Raw genomic sequence first — 12,906 nt, 5'->3', positions numbered from 1 at the left:
TGCTGTTCAGCCCTTGCAGCGATTCAGCCTACTTCTAGGCAATTCCATGGGGCCCTGCAGGCTCACACACTCACAGCTACACGGGAGGTGAATAAAGGCCGGAGAGGAAGCCAGACAGGATTTGCTTCTTTTGCTTGCACCACAATGCAGTGCTGAAAGAGGAGGAATCTACATAAAAACGCCTTCCTGGCAACGCCCAAATGCCCTGCTGCCATGCAGATAAACACTGGCAGCGGCAGCAAGTGCATGCCCACAGCCACCCCTTGTTCCTTCACACCTTGTATCAGCTGTAATCCAGTCCAGTCCAGTGCTGCCTGCTGAGCAGCACTGACCAACACTGCCTGGGCCCAGGCTTTTATCTCTGAGGCCCCATTATGATGTCAGAAAGCTGGCTCTGGAATCCTGAGGGCTCCACTATGACACGTGCAAAGTTCCGTCTGAACTTTATATAAGACGGTGAGGCTCAGTCAGTCACTCAGTGTTGCCTGAGAGGGCAACACTGCAACAGCCGGCCGCCAGGCTGTCTTTTTTTTGCACAGCTAGTTGCCTCCAGGAGGCCACAAGAGGGAGACAAGGGACTGCAAAATGGAAAATAGGCATCCACCAACTTTACAGACAACTTCTCCTTGCTCCTACAACCTCCATCCTTGCACAGTTTGTTATTCTTCTAGGTAACATAGTAACAAATCCAAATTGCTGCTCTCTTTGTAGGCAAGCAAGGCTTTGTTGCAACTGCAATTCTTACTTCTTCTTGAAATGTAGGGACGACAGTACATTCCATCACATCCATCTAGTGTACACAGGTAGGTCCATTGTGGCGGGCAGGCGAGCGGGCGGGCTGCTTTATTGGCTGTTTGCTGTTCCCCTACTCCACTCCACTATTTGACTGTTGTGCTGCATCAATCAATCAATCAATCAATCAATCAATCAATCAATCAATCAGTGGCTGGCTCAGGTGCAGCTCTTTAACTTACCTAAAAGGGAGGTCGGAGAGAAGACAAGGAAGGTGAATGAGGTGTTCCAATGTGAAATGCCGGAAACACAGAAACACAGACGACACACAACAAGAGGTGGCAATCTATTCATTAATTGCATTTAATCAATGAGCTCATTATCACTCATGCATTGTCCAACAGGTGTTGAAATAATGGGATTAAAAGGGGAGATCCCTTCAGAAAGACAGAAACAATAGCAAAGACAAAAAACACTTTTGGAATCTGCTTTTAGTCAACACATAAGGAAAGGGTGCACCGGTCCTGGAAATACTGCAATACCAGGTCAATGCGTGGAGTGGACAGAGCAAGCTCTATTTCCATCTCCCTGTTCTAAAAATCCATTTAATATATGGTCCCCAGATAGGGGACGTATCAGATATTAAACTGATAAGAACAGATACTACACTTGATCTTAGCCAAAAGGCCGAGAAGCGATAACCCGAACGGGCCGCGCGTTGCCCGAGCCTGCCCGATACTGCTGTTCAGCCCTTGCAGCGATTCAGCCTACTTCTAGGCAATTCCATGGGGCCCTGCAGGCTCACACACTCACAGCTACACGGGAGGTGAATAAAGGCCGGAGAGGAAGCCAGACAGGATTTGCTTCTTTTGCTTGCACCACAATGCAGTGCTGAAAGAGGAGGAATCTACATAAAAACGCCTTCCTGGCAACGCCCAAATGCCCTGCTGCCATGCAGATAAACACTGGCAGCGGCAGCAAGTGCATGCCCACAGCCACCCCTTGTTCCTTCACACCTTGTATCAGCTGTAATCCAGTCCAGTCCAGTGCTGCCTGCTGAGCAGCACTGACCAACACTGCCTGGGCCCAGGCTTTTATCTCTGAGGCCCCATTATGATGTCAGAAAGCTGGCTCTGGAATCCTGAGGGCTCCACTATGACACGTGCAAAGTTCCGTCTGAACTTTATATAAGACGGTGAGGCTCAGTCAGTCACTCAGTGTTGCCTGAGAGGGCAAAACTGCAACAGCCGGCCGCCAGGCTGTCTTTTTTTTGCACAGCTAGTTGCCTCCAGGAGGCCACAAGAGGGAGACAAGGGACTGCAAAATGGAAAATAGGCATCCACCAACTTTACAGACAACTTCTCCTTGCTCCTACAACCTCCATCCTTGCACAGTTTGTTATTCTTCTAGGTAACATAGTAACAAATCCAAATTGCTGCTCTCTTTGTAGGCAAGCAAGGCTTTGTTGCAACTGCAATTCTTACTTCTTCTTGAAATGTAGGGACGACAGTACATTCCATCACATCCATCTAGTGTACACAGGTAGGTCCATTGTGGCGGGCAGGCGAGCGGGCGGGCTGCTTTATTGGCTGTTTGCTGTTCCCCTACTCCACTCCACTATTTGACTGTTGTGCTGCATCAATCAATCAATCAATCAATCAATCAATCAATCAATCAATCAATCAGTGGCTGGCTCAGGTGCAGCTCTTTCACTTACCTAAAAGGGAGGGCGGAGAGAAGACAAGGAAGGTGAATGAGGTGTTCCAATGTGAAATGCCGGAAACACAGAAACACAGACGACACACAACAAGAGGTGGCAATCTATTCATTAATTGCATTTAATCAATGAGCTCATTATCACTCATGCATTGTCCAACAGGTGTTGAAATAATGGGATTAAAAGGGGAGATCCCTTCAGAAAGACAGAAACAATAGCAAAGACAAAAAACACTTTTGGAATCTGCTTTTAGTCAACACATAAGGAAAGGGTGCACCGGTCCTGGAAATACTGCAATACCAGGTCAATGCGTGGAGTGGACAGAGCAAGCTCTATTTCCATCTCCCTGTTCTAAAAATCCATTTAATATATGGTCCCCAGATAGGGGACGTATCAGATATTAAACTGAAAAGAACAGATACTACACTTGATCTTAGCCAAAAGGCCGAGAAGCGATAACCCGAACGGGCCGCGCGTTGCCCGAGCCTGCCCGATACTGCTGTTCAGCCCTTGCAGCGATTCAGCCTACTTCTAGGCAATTCCATGGGGCCCTGCAGGCTCACACACTCACAGCTACACGGGAGGTGAATAAAGGCCGGAGAGGAAGCCAGACAGGATTTGCTTCTTTTGCTTGCACCACAATGCAGTGCTGAAAGAGGAGGAATCTACATAAAAACGCCTTCCTGGCAACGCCCAAATGCCCTGCTGCCATGCAGATAAACACTGGCAGCGGCAGCAAGTGCATGCCCACAGCCACCCCTTGTTCCTTCACACCTTGTATCAGCTGTAATCCAGTCCAGTCCAGTGCTGCCTGCTGAGCAGCACTGACCAACACTGCCTGGGCCCAGGCTTTTATCTCTGAGGCCCCATTATGATGTCAGAAAGCTGGCTCTGGAATCCTGAGGGCTCCACTATGACACGTGCAAAGTTCCGTCTGAACTTTATATAAGACGGTGAGGCTCAGTCAGTCACTCAGTGTTGATTGAGAGGGCAACACTGCAACAGCCGGCCGCCAGGCTGTCTTTTTTTTGCACAGCTAGTTGCCTCCAGGAGGCCACAAGAGGGAGACAAGGGACTGCAAAATGGAAAATAGGCATCCACCAACTTTACAGACAACTTCTCCTTGCTCCTACAACCTCCATCCTTGCACAGTTTGTTATTCTTCTAGGTAACATAGTAACAAATCCAAATTGCTGCTCTCTTTGTAGGCAAGCAAGGCTTTGTTGCAACTGCAATTCTTACTTCTTCTTGAAATGTAGGGACGACAGTACATTCCATCACATCCATCTAGTGTACACAGGTAGGTCCATTGTGGCGGGCAGGCGAGCGGGCGGGCTGCTTTATTGGCTGTTTGCTGTTCCCCTACTCCACTCCACTATTTGACTGTTGTGCTGCATCAATCAATCAATCAATCAATCAATCAATCAATCAATCAATCAGTGGCTGGCTCAGGTGCAGCTCTTTAACTTACCTAAAAGGGAGGGCGGAGAGAAGACAAGGAAGGTGAATGAGGTGTTCCAATGTGAAATGCCGGAAACACAGAAACACAGACGACACACAACAAGAGGTGGCAATCTATTCATTAATTGCATTTAATCAATGAGCTCATTATCACTCATGCATTGTCCAACAGGTGTTGAAATAATGGGATTAAAAGGGGAGATCCCTTCAGAAAGACAGAAACAATAGCAAAGACAAAAAACACTTTTGGAATCTGCTTTTAGTCAACACATAAGGAAAGGGTGCACCGGTCCTGGAAATACTGCAATACCAGGTCAATGCGTGGAGTGGACAGAGCAAGCTCTATTTCCATCTCCCTGTTCTAAAAATCCATTTAATATATGGTCCCCAGATAGGGGACGTATCAGATATTAAACTGATAAGAACAGATACTACACTTGATCTTAGCCAAAAGGCCGAGAAGCGATAACCCGAACGGGCCGCGCGTTGCCCGAGCCTGCCCGATACTGCTGTTCAGCCCTTGCAGCGATTCAGCCTACTTCTAGGCAATTCCATGGGGCCCTGCAGGCTCACACACTCACAGCTACACGGGAGGTGAATAAAGGCCGGAGAGGAAGCCAGACAGGATTTGCTTCTTTTGCTTGCACCACAATGCAGTGCTGAAAGAGGAGGAATCTACATAAAAACGCCTTCCTGGCAACGCCCAAATGCCCTGCTGCCATGCAGATAAACACTGGCAGCGGCAGCAAGTGCATGCCCACAGCCACCCCTTGTTCCTTCACACCTTGTATCAGCTCTAATCCAGTCCAGTCCAGTGCTGCCTGCTGAGCAGCACTGACCAACACTGCCTGGGCCCAGGCTTTTATCTCTGAGGCCCCATTATGATGTCAGAAAGCTGGCTCTGGAATCCTGAGGGCTCCACTATGACACGTGCAAAGTTCCGTCTGAACTTTATATAAGACGGTGAGGCTCAGTCAGTCACTCAGTGTTGCCTGAGAGGGCAACACTGCAACAGCCGGCCGCCAGGCTGTCTTTTTTTTGCACAGCTAGTTGCCTCCAGGAGGCCACAAGAGGGAGACAAGGGACTGCAAAATGGAAAATAGGCATCCACCAACTTTACAGACAACTTCTCCTTGCTCCTACAACCTCCATCCTTGCACAGTTTGTTATTCTTCTAGGTAACATAGTAACAAATCCAAATTGCTGCTCTCTTTGTAGGCAAGCAAGGCTTTGTTGCAACTGCAATTCTTACTTCTTCTTGAAATGTAGGGACGACAGTACATTCCATCACATCCATCTAGTGTACACAGGTAGGTCCATTGTGGCGGGCAGGCGAGCGGGCGGGCTGCTTTATTGGCTGTTTGCTGTTCCCCTACTCCACTCCACTATTTGACTGTTGTGCTGCATCAATCAATCAATCAATCAATCAATCAATCAATCAATCAATCAATCAATCAGTGGCTGGCTCAGGTGCAGCTCTTTAACTTACCTAAAAGGGAGGGCGGAGAGAAGACAAGGAAGGTGAATGAGGTGTTCCAATGTGAAATGCCGGAAACACAGAAACACAGACGACACACAACAAGAGGTGGCAATCTATTCATTAATTGCATTTAATCAATGAGCTCATTATCACTCATGCATTGTCCAACAGGTGTTGAAATAATGGGATTAAAAGGGGAGATCCCTTCAGAAAGACAGAAACAATAGCAAAGACAAAAAACACTTTTGGAATCTGCTTTTAGTCAACACATAAGGAAAGGGTGCACCGGTCCTGGAAATACTGCAATACCAGGTCAATGCGTGGAGTGGACAGAGCAAGCTCTATTTCCATCTCCCTGTTCTAAAAATCCATTTAATATATGGTCCCCAGATAGGGGACGTATCAGATATTAAACTGATAAGAACAGATACTACACTTGATCTTAGCCAAAAGGCCGAGAAGCGATAACCCGAACGGGCCGCGCGTTGCCCGAGCCTGCCCGATACTGCTGTTCAGCCCTTGCAGTGATTCAGCCTACTTCTAGGCAATTCCATGGGGCCCTGCAGGCTCACACACTCACAGCTACACGGGAGGTGAATAAAGGCCGGAGAGGAAGCCAGACAGGATTTGCTTCTTTTGCTTGCACCACAATGCAGTGCTGAAAGAGGAGGAATCTACATAAAAACGCCTTCCTGGCAACGCCCAAATGCCCTGCTGCCATGCAGATAAACACTGGCAGCGGCAGCAAGTGCATGCCCACAGCCACCCCTTGTTCCTTCACACCTTGTATCAGCTGTAATCCAGTCCAGTCCAGTGCTGCCTGCTGAGCAGCACTGACCAACACTGCCTGGGCCCAGGCTTTTATCTCTGAGGCCCCATTATGATGTCAGAAAGCTGGCTCTGGAATCCTGAGGGCTCCACTATGACACGTGCAAAGTTCCGTCTGAACTTTATATAAGACGGTGAGGCTCAGTCAGTCACTCAGTGTTGCCTGAGAGGGCAACACTGCAACAGCCGGCCGCCAGGCTGTCTTTTTTTTGCACAGCTAGTTGCCTCCAGGAGGCCACAAGAGGGAGACAAGGGACTGCAAAATGGAAAATAGGCATCCACCAACTTTACAGACAACTTCTCCTTGCTCCTACAACCTCCATCCTTGCACAGTTTGTTATTCTTCTAGGTAACATAGTAACAAATCCAAATTGCTGCTCTCTTTGTAGGCAAGCAAGGCTTTGTTGCAACTGCAATTCTTACTTCTTCTTGAAATGTAGGGACGACAGTACATTCCATCACATCCATCTAGTGTACACAGGTAGGTCCATTGTGGCGGGCAGGCGAGCGGGCGGGCTGCTTTATTGGCTGTTTGCTGTTCCCCTACTCCACTCCACTATTTGACTGTTGTGCTGCATCAATCAATCAATCAATCAATCAATCAATCAATCAATCAATCAATCAATCAATCAATCAGTGGCTGGCTCAGGTGCAGCTCTTTAACTTACCTAAAAGGGAGGGCGGAGAGAAGACAAGGAAGGTGAATGAGGTGTTCCAATGTGAAATGCCGGAAACACAGAAACACAGACGACACACAACAAGAGGTGGCAATCTATTCATTAATTGCATTTAATCAATGAGCTCATTATCACTCATGCATTGTCCAACAGGTGTTGAAATAATGGGATTAAAAGGGGAGATCCCTTCAGAAAGACAGAAACAATAGCAAAGACAAAAAACACTTTTGGAATCTGCTTTTAGTCAACACATAAGGAAAGGGTGCACCGGTCCTGGAAATACTGCAATACCAGGTCAATGCGTGGAGTGGACAGAGCAAGCTCTATTTCCATCTCCCTGTTCTAAAAATCCATTTAATATATGGTCCCCAGATAGGGGACGTATCAGATATTAAACTGATAAGAACAGATACTACACTTGATCTTAGCCAAAAGGCCGAGAAGCGATAACCCGAACGGGCCGCGCGTTGCCCGAGCCTGCCCGATACTGCTGTTCAGCCCTTGCAGCGATTCAGCCTACTTCTAGGCAATTCCATGGGGCCCTGCAGGCTCACACACTCACAGCTACACGGGAGGTGAATAAAGGCCGGAGAGGAAGCCAGACAGGATTTGCTTCTTTTGCTTGCACCACAATGCAGTGCTGAAAGAGGAGGAATCTACATAAAAACGCCTTCCTGGCAACGCCCAAATGCCCTGCTGCCATGCAGATAAACACTGGCAGCGGCAGCAAGTGCATGCCCACAGCCACCCCTTGTTCCTTCACACCTTGTATCAGCTGTAATCCAGTCCAGTCCAGTGCTGCCTGCTGAGCAGCACTGACCAACACTGCCTGGGCCCAGGCTTTTATCTCTGAGGCCCCATTATGATGTCAGAAAGCTGGCTCTGGAATCCTGAGGGCTCCACTATGACACGTGCAAAGTTCCGTCTGAACTTTATATAAGACGGTGAGGCTCAGTCAGTCACTCAGTGTTGCCTGAGAGGGCAACACTGCAACAGCCGGCCGCCAGGCTGTCTTTTTTTTGCACAGCTAGTTGCCTCCAGGAGGCCACAAGAGGGAGACAAGGGACTGCAAAATGGAAAATAGGCATCCACCAACTTTACAGACAACTTCTCCTTGCTCCTACAACCTCCATCCTTGCACAGTTTGTTATTCTTCTAGGTAACATAGTAACAAATCCAAATTGCTGCTCTCTTTGTAGGCAAGCAAGGCTTTGTTGCAACTGCAATTCTTACTTCTTCTTGAAATGTAGGGACGACAGTACATTCCATCACATCCATCTAGTGTACACAGGTAGGTCCATTGTGGCGGGCAGGCGAGCGGGCGGGCTGCTTTATTGGCTGTTTGCTGTTCCCCTACTCCACTCCACTATTTGACTGTTGTGCTGCATCAATCAATCAATCAATCAATCAATCAATCAATCAATCAATCAATCAATCAATCAATCAGTGGCTGGCTCAGGTGCAGCTCTTTAACTTACCTAAAAGGGAGGGCGGAGAGAAGACAAGGAAGGTGAATGAGGTGTTCCAATGTGAAATGCCGGAAACACAGAAACACAGACGACACACAACAAGAGGTGGCAATCTATTCATTAATTGCATTTAATCAATGAGCTCATTATCACTCATGCATTGTCCAACAGGTGTTGAAATAATGGGATTAAAAGGGGAGATCCCTTCAGAAAGACAGAAACAATAGCAAAGACAAAAAACACTTTTGGAATCTGCTTTTAGTCAACACATAAGGAAAGGGTGCACCGGTCCTGGAAATACTGCAATACCAGGTCAATGCGTGGAGTGGACAGAGCAAGCTCTATTTCCATCTCCCTGTTCTAAAAATCCATTTAATATATGGTCCCCAGATAGGGGACGTATCAGATATTAAACTGATAAGAACAGATACTACACTTGATCTTAGCCAAAAGGCCGAGAAGCGATAACCCGAACGGGCCGCGCGTTGCCCGAGCCTGCCCGATACTGCTGTTCAGCCCTTGCAGCGATTCAGCCTACTTCTAGGCAATTCCATGGGGCCCTGCAGGCTCACACACTCACAGCTACACGTTAGGTGAATAAAGGCCGGAGAGGAAGCCAGACAGGATTTGCTTCTTTTGCTTGCACCACAATGCAGTGCTGAAAGAGGAGGAATCTACATAAAAACGCCTTCCTGGCAACGCCCAAATGCCCTGCTGCCATGCAGATAAACACTGGCAGCGGCAGCAAGTGCATGCCCACAGCCACCCCTTGTTCCTTCACACCTTGTATCAGCTGTAATCCAGTCCAGTCCAGTGCTGCCTGCTGAGCAGCACTGACCAACACTGCCTGGGCCCAGGCTTTTATCTCTGAGGCCCCATTATGATGTCAGGAAGCTGGCTCTGGAATCCTGAGGGCTCCACTATGACACGTGCAAAGTTCCGTCTGAACTTTATATAAGACGGTGAGGCTCAGTCAGTCACTCAGTGTTGCCTGAGAGGGCAACACTGCAACAGCCGGCCGCCAGGCTGTCTTTTTTTTGCACAGCTAGTTGCCTCCAGGAGGCCACAAGAGGGAGACAAGGGACTGCAAAATGGAAAATAGGCATCCACCAACTTTACAGACAACTTCTCCTTGCTCCTACAACCTCCATCCTTGCACAGTTTGTTATTCTTCTAGGTAACATAGTAACAAATCCAAATTGCTGCTCTCTTTGTAGGCAAGCAAGGCTTTGTTGCAACTGCAATTCTTACTTCTTCTTGAAATGTAGGGACGACAGTACATTCCATCACATCCATCTAGTGTACACAGGTAGGTCCATTGTGGCGGGCAGGCGAGCGGGCGGGCTGCTTTATTGGCTGTTTGCTGTTCCCCTACTCCACTCCACTATTTGACTGTTGTGCTGCATCAATCAATCAATCAATCAATCAATCAATCAATCAATCAATCAGTGGCTGGCTCAGGTGCAGCTCTTTAACTTACCTAAAAGGGAGGTCGGAGAGAAGACAAGGAAGGTGAATGAGGTGTTCCAATGTGAAATGCCGGAAACACAGAAACACAGACGACACACAACAAGAGGTGGCAATCTATTCATTAATTGCATTTAATCAATGAGCTCATTATCACTCATGCATTGTCCAACAGGTGTTGAAATAATGGGATTAAAAGGGGAGATCCCTTCAGAAAGACAGAAACAATAGCAAAGACAAAAAACACTTTTGGAATCTGCTTTTAGTCAACACATAAGGAAAGGGTGCACCGGTCCTGGAAATACTGCAATACCAGGTCAATGCGTGGAGTGGACAGAGCAAGCTCTATTTCCATCTCCCTGTTCTAAAAATCCATTTAATATATGGTCCCCAGATAGGGGACGTATCAGATATTAAACTGAAAAGAACAGATACTACACTTGATCTTAGCCAAAAGGCCGAGAAGCGATAACCCGAACGGGCCGCGCGTTGCCCGAGCCTGCCCGATACTGCTGTTCAGCCCTTGCAGCGATTCAGCCTACTTCTAGGCAATTCCATGGGGCCCTGCAGGCTCACACACTCACAGCTACACGGGAGGTGAATAAAGGCCGGAGAGGAAGCCAGACAGGATTTGCTTCTTTTGCTTGCACCACAATGCAGTGCTGAAAGAGGAGGAATCTACATAAAAACGCCTTCCTGGCAACGCCCAAATGCCCTGCTGCCATGCAGATAAACACTGGCAGCGGCAGCAAGTGCATGCCCACAGCCACCCCTTGTTCCTTCACACCTTGTATCAGCTGTAATCCAGTCCAGTCCAGTGCTGCCTGCTGAGCAGCACTGACCAACACTGCCTGGGCCCAGGCTTTTATCTCTGAGGCCCCATTATGATGTCAGAAAGCTGGCTCTGGAATCCTGAGGGCTCCACTATGACACGTGCAAAGTTCCGTCTGAACTTTATATAAGACGGTGAGGCTCAGTCAGTCACTCAGTGTTGATTGAGAGGGCAACACTGCAACAGCCGGCCGCCAGGCTGTCTTTTTTTTGCACAGCTAGTTGCCTCCAGGAGGCCACAAGAGGGAGACAAGGGACTGCAAAATGGAAAATAGGCATCCACCAACTTTACAGACAACTTCTCCTTGCTCCTACAACCTCCATCCTTGCACAGTTTGTTATTCTTCTAGGTAACATAGTAACAAATCCAAATTGCTGCTCTCTTTGTAGGCAAGCAAGGCTTTGTTGCAACTGCAATTCTTACTTCTTCTTGAAATGTAGGGACGACAGTACATTCCATCACATCCATCTAGTGTACACAGGTAGGTCCATTGTGGCGGGCAGGCGAGCGGGCGGGCTGCTTTATTGGCTGTTTGCTGTTCCCCTACTCCACTCCACTATTTGACTGTTGTGCTGCATCAATCAATCAATCAATCAATCAATCAATCAATCAATCAATCAGTGGCTGGCTCAGGTGCAGCTCTTTAACTTACCTAAAAGGGAGGGCGGAGAGAAGACAAGGAAGGTGAATGAGGTGTTCCAATGTGAAATGCCGGAAACACAGAAACACAGACGACACACAACAAGAGGTGGCAATCTATTCATTAATTGCATTTAATCAATGAGCTCATTATCACTCATGCATTGTCCAACAGGTGTTGAAATAATGGGATTAAAAGGGGAGATCCCTTCAGAAAGACAGAAACAATAGCAAAGACAAAAAACACTTTTGGAATCTGCTTTTAGTCAACACATAAGGAAAGGGTGCACCGGTCCTGGAAATACTGCAATACCAGGTCAATGCGTGGAGTGGACAGAGCAAGCTCTATTTCCATCTCCCTGTTCTAAAAATCCATTTAATATATGGTCCCCAGATAGGGGACGTATCAGATATTAAACTGATAAGAACAGATACTACACTTGATCTTAGCCAAAAGGCCGAGAAGCGATAACCCGAACGGGCCGCGCGTTGCCCGAGCCTGCCCGATACTGCTGTTCAGCCCTTGCAGCGATTCAGCCTACTTCTAGGCAATTCCATGGGGCCCTGCAGGCTCACACACTCACAGCTACACGGGAGGTGAATAAAGGCCGGAGAGGAAGCCAGACAGGATTTGCTTCTTTTGCTTGCACCACAATGCAGTGCTGAAAGAGGAGGAATCTACATAAAAACGCCTTCCTGGCAACGCCCAAATGCCCTGCTGCCATGCAGATAAACACTGGCAGCGGCAGCAAGTGCATGCCCACAGCCACCCCTTGTTCCTTCACACCTTGTATCAGCTCTAATCCAGTCCAGTCCAGTGCTGCCTGCTGAGCAGCACTGACCAACACTGCCTGGGCCCAGGCTTTTATCTCTGAGGCCCCATTATGATGTCAGAAAGCTGGCTCTGGAATCCTGAGGGCTCCACTATGACACGTGCAAAGTTCCGTCTGAACTTTATATAAGACGGTGAGGCTCAGTCAGTCACTCAGTGTTGCCTGAGAGGGCAACACTGCAACAGCCGGCCGCCAGGCTGTCTTTTTTTTGCACAGCTAGTTGCCTCCAGGAGGCCACAAGAGGGAGACAAGGGACTGCAAAATGGAAAATAGGCATCCACCAACTTTACAGACAACTTCTCCTTGCTCCTACAACCTCCATCCTTGCACAGTTTGTTATTCTTCTAGGTAACATAGTAACAAATCCAAATTGCTGCTCTCTTTGTAGGCAAGCAAGGCTTTGTTGCAACTGCAATTCTTACTTCTTCTTGAAATGTAGGGACGACAGTACATTCCATCACATCCATCTAGTGTACACAGGTAGGTCCATTGTGGCGGGCAGGCGAGCGGGCGGGCTGCTTTATTGGCTGTTTGCTGTTCCCCTACTCCACTCCACTATTTGACTGTTGTGCTGCATCAATCAATCAATCAATCAATCAATCAATCAATCAATCAATCAATCAATCAATCAGTGGCTGGCTCAGGTGCAGCTCTTTAACTTACCTAAAAGGGAGGGCGGAGAGAAGACAAGGAAGGTGAATGAGGTGTTCCAATGTGAAATGCCGGAAACACAGAAACACAGACGACACACAACAAGAGGTGGCAATCTAT

At 47.9% G+C, this 12,906-nt stretch overlaps 8 non-coding genes across 8 annotated transcripts; all 8 read right to left on the bottom strand.

Moving 5' to 3' along the window:
• Nucleotides 1-1,240: 1,240 nt before the first annotated feature.
• On the bottom strand, nt 1,241-1,431 carry LOC142688675 (U2 spliceosomal RNA). The gene has a single exon (XR_012857737.1). It is a non-coding gene; the product is annotated as a U2 spliceosomal RNA (small nuclear RNA).
• Nucleotides 1,432-2,715: 1,284 nt separating this feature from the next.
• On the bottom strand, nt 2,716-2,906 carry LOC142688789 (U2 spliceosomal RNA). The gene has a single exon (XR_012857841.1). It is a non-coding gene; the product is annotated as a U2 spliceosomal RNA (small nuclear RNA).
• Nucleotides 2,907-4,186: 1,280 nt separating this feature from the next.
• LOC142688674 (U2 spliceosomal RNA) lies at nt 4,187-4,377 on the bottom strand. Its single transcript, XR_012857736.1, has one exon. It is a non-coding gene; the product is annotated as a U2 spliceosomal RNA (small nuclear RNA).
• Nucleotides 4,378-5,665: 1,288 nt separating this feature from the next.
• On the bottom strand, nt 5,666-5,856 carry LOC142688673 (U2 spliceosomal RNA). Its single transcript, XR_012857735.1, has one exon. It is a non-coding gene; the product is annotated as a U2 spliceosomal RNA (small nuclear RNA).
• Nucleotides 5,857-7,152: 1,296 nt separating this feature from the next.
• On the bottom strand, nt 7,153-7,343 carry LOC142688671 (U2 spliceosomal RNA). The gene has a single exon (XR_012857733.1). It is a non-coding gene; the product is annotated as a U2 spliceosomal RNA (small nuclear RNA).
• Nucleotides 7,344-8,639: 1,296 nt separating this feature from the next.
• LOC142688670 (U2 spliceosomal RNA) lies at nt 8,640-8,830 on the bottom strand. Its single transcript, XR_012857732.1, has one exon. It is a non-coding gene; the product is annotated as a U2 spliceosomal RNA (small nuclear RNA).
• A 1,280-nt stretch (nt 8,831-10,110) lies between these two features.
• On the bottom strand, nt 10,111-10,301 carry LOC142688788 (U2 spliceosomal RNA). The gene has a single exon (XR_012857840.1). It is a non-coding gene; the product is annotated as a U2 spliceosomal RNA (small nuclear RNA).
• A 1,280-nt stretch (nt 10,302-11,581) lies between these two features.
• On the bottom strand, nt 11,582-11,772 carry LOC142688668 (U2 spliceosomal RNA). The gene has a single exon (XR_012857731.1). It is a non-coding gene; the product is annotated as a U2 spliceosomal RNA (small nuclear RNA).
• Nucleotides 11,773-12,906: the final 1,134 nt, after the last annotated feature.

The sequence above is a fragment of the Rhinoderma darwinii genome (genome assembly GCF_050947455.1).
Source record: "Rhinoderma darwinii isolate aRhiDar2 chromosome 5 unlocalized genomic scaffold, aRhiDar2.hap1 SUPER_5_unloc_26, whole genome shotgun sequence".
In the NCBI taxonomy this organism is placed as follows: Eukaryota; Metazoa; Chordata; class Amphibia; order Anura; family Rhinodermatidae; genus Rhinoderma; species Rhinoderma darwinii.
This window is presented reverse-complemented; position numbering and strand designations above follow the sequence as displayed.